The following is a 9256-nucleotide window of genomic DNA, read 5'->3' as shown; positions in this document are numbered from 1 at the left end:
AAGACATGTTAACTTCATGTGTTTTTGCCCATGTCTGTTTGCTTGGTTATTTGTTGGTTTGTCAGCAGGATTACACAAAAACTGCCAAACAGATTTCCACAAAACTTGGATAGAGGATGGGTCTCAGCCTCAGAACAGACCCCATTAACTTTTGGTGATGATCTTGATGAAGAGATGGATCTAATAATTTACTCCTAATTTTTTTAGTATTGCAAGCTAAGGCATTTCTTAACATTTTTGTACATTTCTCAGGGAGTAATGCATGGATCCTGATAAAAAGGATAAAAAGACAAGATGTATTTAGGTGGAGGTATGCACTCTACTGCCATTCTAGTTCTTTACATACTTCAGCTGTTAAAATAGTGATCTGGGATACCACTTCCTTGATGTTTTCTCATCAAATCCAGCACAAAATTAACAAAACTTTTTTTTTACATAGTTTTGGGGAAACAGACAAAGGTTTTCAATCCTTTCTTCTTTTATGGTGGAAAAGCAGCATTTTAAGTTGTTGTCTCACAGAAGGTAAAACCTGTGTTTTGTTGTATTTCTCCTACACTAGTTGCCAAATTAGTGTAAAAACGGGAAAAACCACCTTCGTCCTTTTTGTTCATCAAAACTTGCTCAAAATGATCAAAAACCATTTCTTACTTTTTCAACGTTTCTACTGTAAAACATGCAATAATCTCTGAGTTCCTCTTGTGTGTTTCCACTTTCCACTTCTTTTGTGCATAAATGGTGTTTACTCATCCGGCTGATCCCAAAACTAACTGAAATCCGTCTTCTTGGATTTTCTCACAAAAACACACCTGATGTAAAAATTTGATAAATGAGTAACACTACGCTGAAAGGTATCGCGAAGGATAGAATTACAGAAACCAGAGGTGAGAGGGACCACCCTGCTCTGGAAAAACCTTAGTGCTCCCTCATTAGTTACAGACTTTCTGGTAAGTTTTATCTAAATAACTGTATAATACGAAAAAATGTAAAAGATACATGGATTATGTGAGCTCAAAAGAGTGGAGTCCACATGTGTTCCTGCTGCCGCAGGAGGCAGGACAGGAGCTGGATGTGAGGGCGGTGGTGTATACAGGAAATGTGAGCTTTTCCAGGCTTGCCGGCTGAGCAGGAGCCGGGCTTTACTCCAGGATCCACCAGCAGCAGACGGTAGGTGCTGGGGGCTTTATTACTTTTCTCCGAGCAGCTCGCCCTAATCCCAGAGCTGAGGGACATGAAAGTCTCCCTCCTTCTGCACTTCCCGGCCATACACTCAGCTTAGTACCCCGGGAGGGAGCCAGATAAAGGAAGGCAAAACATGAAAGAGAGTGAGGATCAGAGAGACAGCAGCTCTGCAAGCCACTGGAACAGAGGATAAGGTGAATAAAAGGAAGGGTAAAAGGAAGAGCAGGGGCTTGATTGACTTTATTGTTTTTATCTGACATGCACAGCTTCATTCATAATGAGTCAGTGTTCAGCATCCAGAGCAATATGTCACAGCGGGGAGAGAGGGAGGAGGAGGAGGGGGAGGAGGATGGAGCACAGGAGAGAGGGATGAGAATACCCTGAGGAGGAGTGAGAGTGAAGAAAAGAGTGGATGAAGTGGACTCAGGATGTGGGTAATCGGCACCACAGCAAGAGGGGGCAGACAGGGCAGCACTAAGTGGACATGCTTTCATAAGCAATGCCAGAGGGCGCAGACAAGGTGTGAAGAGGGCTGCTGAATTGGCTCTGTGAGTGTGTGCAGCTGAACAATACAAAGGAGCTCCCCCAGTGTGAAACACGGACCACTGGAATTTTGGGCTCTTGCGGAGGGCAAACTGTGATTTGACTACCCACAATGCACAGGGTCAGAGTTCAGGGTGCAGGGGTCGTATGGGGGATGTTGCCGGTGGCGGTGCTAAGTGGCGGATGCATTGTAAGGCTGTAGTTGTCTCCCTTCATTTCTGTGTTTACTGTAAAAAGAAAATTCAACTTTTTAATGGATTTCATGTTTTTACATTTTGGGATATGAAACTTCTTATCTTATTGTTCCTTTACGGCCTCAACCTCCTCATAGTCTTCGACTATTTCCTTCCCAGATTACAGATCTTGTAACCTTTGCTTCATTGCTTGAACCCTCTCTTCCCTCCCCCTTCCTTCCCTTTCCTCTTTCCCTCCATGTCGCCCTGTTATGTTTCTCCTCTCTGCCCCAACCTGTGGCCTCTGGGTTTTGAGGAAAGGCAGAGGTGGCCTTTGAAGATGGCGACAGCCGAGTTTGTCCGGGGCCGCAGCCATGAATGCATGTCTTTGTCCACAGATCTCTCACGTCTTCATATCCTACCCCCTCATCCTCCCTCTGCCCCCCTACCCACGCCCACCCCACAAACTCACACGGACGCTCATGCCCTCACTGGGGCCCCCATCGCACAAATGACCCTGCTAATTATGTATTTAAGGTATTTGGCTCCTGTGAAAACAGCTTTGGGTTAGCGGTGGAAGGTGGTGGGGGCGTGTAGGGACGTGGGGTGGTCCATGGTCTCATGGCTATCATTACTGCCCAGCGTTTTATGTAAACACTGGATTAGGGCAGCAAGGGTTGATTGAGGAGAGGGGTGGTGGAGGCAGTGGTGGGGTTGGGCACAGGGGTAGGTAAGCGGGTCGCCAGTGCTTCTGAGCTCTGGTCTCTGGTTTCACCCCTGGGTGGTAGTCACTCAGAAACTTTGTTCTCATGAACACACACGTCCCACCTGTCACAGGTGGTGATGTATTAGCAACACAGGGAGCACTGGTAATCAAGTGCCCTCTCGGATGCCCCTATAGTAGATAAAACATGATAAAGTGCCCAGTCAAATAGTTCCCCATGTGTAGAAGTTATAATCACGTAATAAGACATTTGAATCTTAACCATTGTTGTAACTATTTCACTATACAGGTATGATGACTTTCTGTGTGCTGGTGCCCTTTTTATTTTTTTCGCCCCTGCCCCTCCAACATCCCATGTCCACCACTGACAGGGAGATGATACAGCACAAAAATATTCACCTGTTTTCTCTTCTTGGTGTAGTTTATAATCCAGAGTGTCAAAATCTGTTTTCAACATTTTCTGGGATCAATTTAAAACTTTTACTTCGTCACATACTTGAAGTCCCAATTTATCAGTGACAACATATGAACACAACATGATGATCGAACTTTGAATGCCTTTCATTTAAACTTTGTTGAAATGTCATGTCACAGTCCCATCACCTGTCATTGGTGGGGCTCTGAAACCGGATCCTTACGCATTGTCTCCCCCGGGGGAAGAGGCCGAATGATGCTGCTGATAAACCTGAGCTGGACAGCAGCCTGCTCGACCCTTCAGCGGGAACCTGCTGAAACAGAACCCCCCTCTCCACTCCAGCACCAGCACTCATCATGAGTGTGTACGCAAAACTATATCTATGATGTGTGATATTCTTATCAGAGTTTCTGCAGGTTCCAACAAGGTAAATCTAAGACCTGTTTACACCTATCATGAATGCAATTTAATACCTATCTAACCTCCATACAGGAAACAAAACCTTGTGACCCTATCCTGCTGTATAGAAGGTTGCTTGCCGGAGTTGCAGGAGTTAAGGGTGTTGGTGTTGAATGGTTCACACGGGGGCCAGACTTTGGTGGTGCTCCGAATGTGAATAAAGAACAATGCTGGGTGATAGCAAGCATTAGCAGATGATAATGTAGTCGGCATCTTAACGTTAAAAGTTCAACATCTGTGAAACACTGCCCATCAACTTTAAGTGCATGTGAGCATTGATTATGCAAACATAAGAGTCCAGCTCCCCTCATCCTGCTGCAGTCCTGTCTTTTTCCTAATCTCATTAAAGTTTCTGAGGTTCACAGAAGACAAAGAATCACAGTCTCCCATGTGGCAAACTTTGTTCACCAAAGTTGGCAAAAACACTCAGCAAACGGGACTAATCCAATCACCCCTGTGCATACATAGTTTACTGGTAGGGCGATGGAATTTGTTACCACTTCCACTCAGTCGCAACTGTCTGTATCTCTTTTAATTGCCTGTGCCAGTGTCTGTGAAAGGTTGAAAGGAAGCAACCTGGAAATCCTCTACTTGTTCTTTCTCTGAGCAGAGGTGAAGTGAACATGGCAGGGCCTCTGTCAGGTCTTGTTAAACGGAGGGAGGGAAGAAGCCGGAGAGGCAGGGAGTGAAGGAGGGTGCTGCAGAGGAACTACTGAGAGTGCAGAGGTCTCTGGAGGGAGATAAGTCAGGTTCTAATGGGAGCTGAAGTTTGTATGTGTTGTAATTACAAAGGGAGATGTGTGGAGTCATTGCCTCTACTGTGTATGTGTACAGTCAGTGTGTGAGCGTGCATGTTTCCGATGGGAAGCCGGTTTCCCATTTGGACATCAAATAAATCAGAAGTCTACAATTAGAAAGAAGGAGTGAGCAGTGTTTGGTTTGTGGGAAGAGAGGAAGAAAGCTTGGAATGTGTCACTGCTATTGAGGAATGAGGAGTGTGTGCATGCGTGCACGTTTTTCGTGCGTGCAATTATACGTGTGAGGTCGGGAGTAGCCAGCCCAGCCAACATTCTTGGGCAGCAGTATTATTAACTGTGGTGGAAGCATTATCAGTGTTTACTTTGATCCAACCACCATCAGAGGAGTACTGGACTCAGCTGAACCCTGCCTTTTTCTCTTTTTCCCCTCTGCGATTCTTGTCTTTTTATCGAGCGGCGATGATGATGTTCAAGACGTTCTTGACCTCATTATTTTCGACAGGAGAAGGTGGGCAGGACGGAGGATTTGTTAGGATCGAGTGTGTGTGTGCATCATGGTCCCTGATTCTTTGGATCAAAGCTGTTGAACTGTCTGAAGTGAGCCAAACACAGGGGGCTTAGAGCTCTCCTACGAACCATTATTCAACAATAAGATAAGAACACCTATTTTCTACAACCTTTCTTTAACTCTTGTGAGGAAGCAAACACACACACATGCATGCACAAACACACACACACAAACACACACACACACACACACTGCTCTCTTATCTTTAAAGCAATACTATGGTCAATAGACAGGGCAGACACGCACGCATTCACAAAGACTTTCTTGTGCTGACAGAGAGACAAAAACAGCTACATTAATGTAGGACTCTTGACCTCGGTGTGCATGTGCGTGTGTCTGTGTGTGTGTTCATGCAGTTTACATTCAGAGTGTGGGAAAGAGTTAAGACGCAGCAGCACACCTATCTGTCTGATGGGGGTATGATGAGAGCATCACAGAACAGACCTCACACTGTTCACACCGGCTGGCAGGTGGCAGATGCACCTGGTGGGCTCCTGTACTGTAGTTGAACACATACACTCACACACGTATACGTACCTACATTGTCAACAGTGGACTCTCGTTGTACACTGCCTAAGTGTGGACCACTGTTTCTGGTCATTTTAAAGAAAAAGAGAAAAAAGTAGTCAAATTTCTTTCAAGGTTTTTTTTCCGTAATATTGCTGCAAAGGTAGTTTTTCATTTTGACTAATTACTAGTTACTTTGCAGACTACATGCTGCAGCAGTAAATACAACTTTTTAAAAATATATTATTTTATCAGCAGTCACATAAAAAAATAACCAACAGTATAAAGATAGATGTAATATATGTATAATTTACTTTTTACTTGTCCTCTTGATATAATTTAACATCAGAGTCTTTAACATGTAAGATTTAAGACTTAAGACGCGAGTATGACTTCTGGGTACCTTTAACAACACATCTTGAGATTCATGGTTTTAACTGCGAAGGAATGTAATCTGTAAAATAACTCAACCTGTCAGACAAATGTAGTGTAGTGAAAATGACAATATTTACCTCTGAGATGTAGTGGAGTAGAAGTCTAAAAAGTGGAAAATACTCAAAATTTGTAGCTGAATAGTACTTGAGTAAATGTACTTAGTTATTTTTCAGGTTAAAAACACCAATGAATGATGTTTTGTTATCATCTCAGTTAGACAAAGAACTTATTTGCTGAGTTTTCTAATTGCTGCTATCATTGATGGAATGTAACTGAGTACAAGTATTGCACTTGGTAACACTTTCGAGATGATATTACTTTCACTCTTCTGATGCTTTATACTTTTACTCTTCAGATACTTAAAAACTTTTCATATACTATTTGTACGGGTGGCTTTTAGTTTTACTAAAGTAATATCTAATGATATTTTTGTTTACATCCAAAATAAAATCAGTTGATTGACCCCAAAATGCTTTTTGTTAAAATTTGTTTAAAAAAGGAATTACATGCTAAATTAAGCCTAAATGATAGAAAGCAAGTAGTTTCTGCAACACCACATCCCCCTCACCCCCACCCCAGATTTCCGACCCATTCAAAATGAAAGCCATATGAATACACTGTGTGGTTTGTTGGTCTGTGTTTGGCACGACCAGGAGTTGTGTCAATGAGCGGCGCAGTGAATCCCTCCATTCTCCAGGAAAGACTCGTAAAAATTCACATTTTATTATTTTTCAAAACAATCTTGAAGGCTCAGGAAGTCTACAGAGCTTCTGTATCGGTGAGTTAACCCTCCGACAACCTCGGCATCTGTGAAAAACCTTCCCCGAATTACCGACTTCCTGTTTCATCCACTTAAAAGCTGTGTGTGTGTTTTTGTGGGGGTCATTTCTAACACAACCCCCCTGCACGGGCATCTTTGATGCGAGGTGAGGCTGAGAGGCAGGAGTCAGAGTGGAAGCCGGAAGTTTGATGGAGTGGCTTCTGAGGGAAGGTCACGATGGTGTTGGAGGAGGGAGTGAGAGATGGAGGGACGATGGGGGAGAGGAAAGACTGTGAAGCGATCTCTGACAGCCTGTTAACATTGCTGGCTCTCAGACTTCACAGCACCCCATTTGTTCTCTTTGTCACATCTCAAAAGGGGAAATCCATTATTGTTCCTCTTAAAAACCCCTTTCACTCATCTGTGCTCTTCCTCTTATATCTTTAATGCAACATCTCTCTGTATGTCCTCTTCTAACTTCAATTTTGTTGTGTTTAATCTCTGTTCTCACGCTCCAGCTCTTATTTCTCTCGAGGAGAAAATAAAAGCTTTTGCTTTTGTAGTATTTCGAAATCTCAGTCTTCACACAGTTTGTCTCTGCTCAGTAAGATGATGTCACTGCAGAGTGCACACACACACACACACACACACACACACACACACTTACACACTTGCGTGGTTCCCCACTAACCCCAATGCTTTATATTTGGTGGTTTTTAGACTGACCTGAATATCTCTGACATGACTTTCACCAAAGCTAATAACAGCAGCAGGATAACTGCTACCAGTGCTGCTGGAAGCTGCCTGGCAAAGTTATTGTCGTAGGATGAGAAACAGGCCCAGAAGTGGTCAGGAAACTCAGTGACCTGCATGCCAGTTTGACTGCACCATTTATGAGTTTAATTCAGGTTCAGTCATACCCCCCTTCTCCTTCCCCTCACACACACCCCTCTGTCTCTCCCCCGCTCTCTTTAACTCGCTTTCCATGAGCTAAGCAGCATGTGAACACCTGCTATTTTAAATGACATACTCATTGTCGTGCAGAGCCGGAGGTGTAAATCATTGTGGGCCACTGCGCGAGGCAGCCGTGCACGTACACACCGACATAACTGACTGACACCTCCGACCGGCTAATAGAGAAAGGGAGGGCATAACAGAACATGTGCTCAGTGTCCAGGAATTCATCTTTCACTCCCTTCATCCTTATTGAAGCACTGCCTAACAGCAGATACACAAAGCTATCAAAGTCTTTGCAGATTGTTTAGAAGATGTGGCTCAGGGTTGCCTGTGCAATGGTGCTGCAGTGTGTAAGATGACTACAGCCATGCTAGCAGCTCTGTGGGGCTTCACTTGGACACAGTGGTGCTTTGAGCTAAATGCTAATGTCAGCATGTGGATGTTTAACCATGGTCACCATCCCTTAAATGTGCTAATTAACAGTCACCACAAAGTACAATGAGGTTGATGTAAATCTTAATAGTTTTGCAGGCTCTTTGGTCTTTAAGATATAATAAGAAGGAATTCTGCATTTAAACAACTAAAAAGGTCACATCGGTGGATCACCGCTGCAGTCAGGTTGATAAACAGGAGTGAAGATGAATCCACTTTTTAATCACAAAAGTAATCTCTGGGCACATCGGTGATTGACTCCAGATGAAAGCATTATCTGATGTTGATTCAAAGTGTTTATTCTCCAGAGGTTTAGGGTGACGTAACACTTGACAACTGTTGTTTGTTTTGATAGAGAGCTCCCTATCTGCAGAAATTGCTTACTGTATGTTATAGAGCACAGTGGCGGTTCTAGACCAGTTTTAATAGGGGGGCCAGGTTGGGGCCGGCTTTTTTGTTAGGGGGCACATACAACCCGGAAAAAAAGATAAATCCCTCATTCTGACAAAACAGTGTTTACAATTTCAGCATTTTTGATTGGGTAGTACACTGCTGAGACACTTTATTTCTGCCTTTCCCCTCAAAACAAAATCATTGCAAGAAATCTGTCATTCTATCAATCTCTCATTGTATTATTGATGCAGACTCCCTGTCAGGGGGGCCACAGGGGGGTCCAGACTCAGAGTTACGGGGGCACTGGCCCCTGTTGGCCCCCCCCTAGAACCGCCCCTGATAGAGCATTTAAAGCATTCGACAAAAGTAAATATTTTATGCACAAAGTTATATTATTGCACAAAGTAAAAAAAGGGAATCACAGTAATTATAACAATTCATTTCTGCTGGACTCATTGACTGTATACCAAAAGTCAACACGGTAGTGCCTTAAACCTGCATTCATACTAACAGCCAGCAGGGGGCGATTCCACTGGCTGCAAAAAGAGGTCTGATTGTGTGTAAGCTTATGTGAAAATGGCCCCACTACTCACTTGATTTATTTATACCACAGTTTACAGTTTCCTGATACCCTTAATAGTCTGTGGTCTAGTTTTAAGTCTACTCCAATACAGCATGATATTCTTTTTGGAAATTATGATCCAAATGAGCATAAAATAGACGATAAAGCAACGTATGCTTTAGGGCAAGCGTGTCCTTGGTTTCTCAGTCAGATCCAATCAGCAAATCCTGCCCAGCTCCAGTCTCTCAGGCAGATATACTCACCCTCTCTCAAGTTTTTGGTTTGTCCATTCTGGGCAACGTTGGTGCAACATGGTGGACTCAATGGTAGAGGACTCGCTCCCTCTGTAGAAATAAAGATCTCATTGCAAAGACGTAAACAGAAGAAACAA

Source organism: Sparus aurata, chromosome 23 (assembly GCF_900880675.1).
Source record: "Sparus aurata chromosome 23, fSpaAur1.1, whole genome shotgun sequence".
Lineage (NCBI taxonomy): Eukaryota > Metazoa > Chordata > Actinopteri > Spariformes > Sparidae > Sparus > Sparus aurata.
This window is presented reverse-complemented; position numbering follows the sequence as displayed.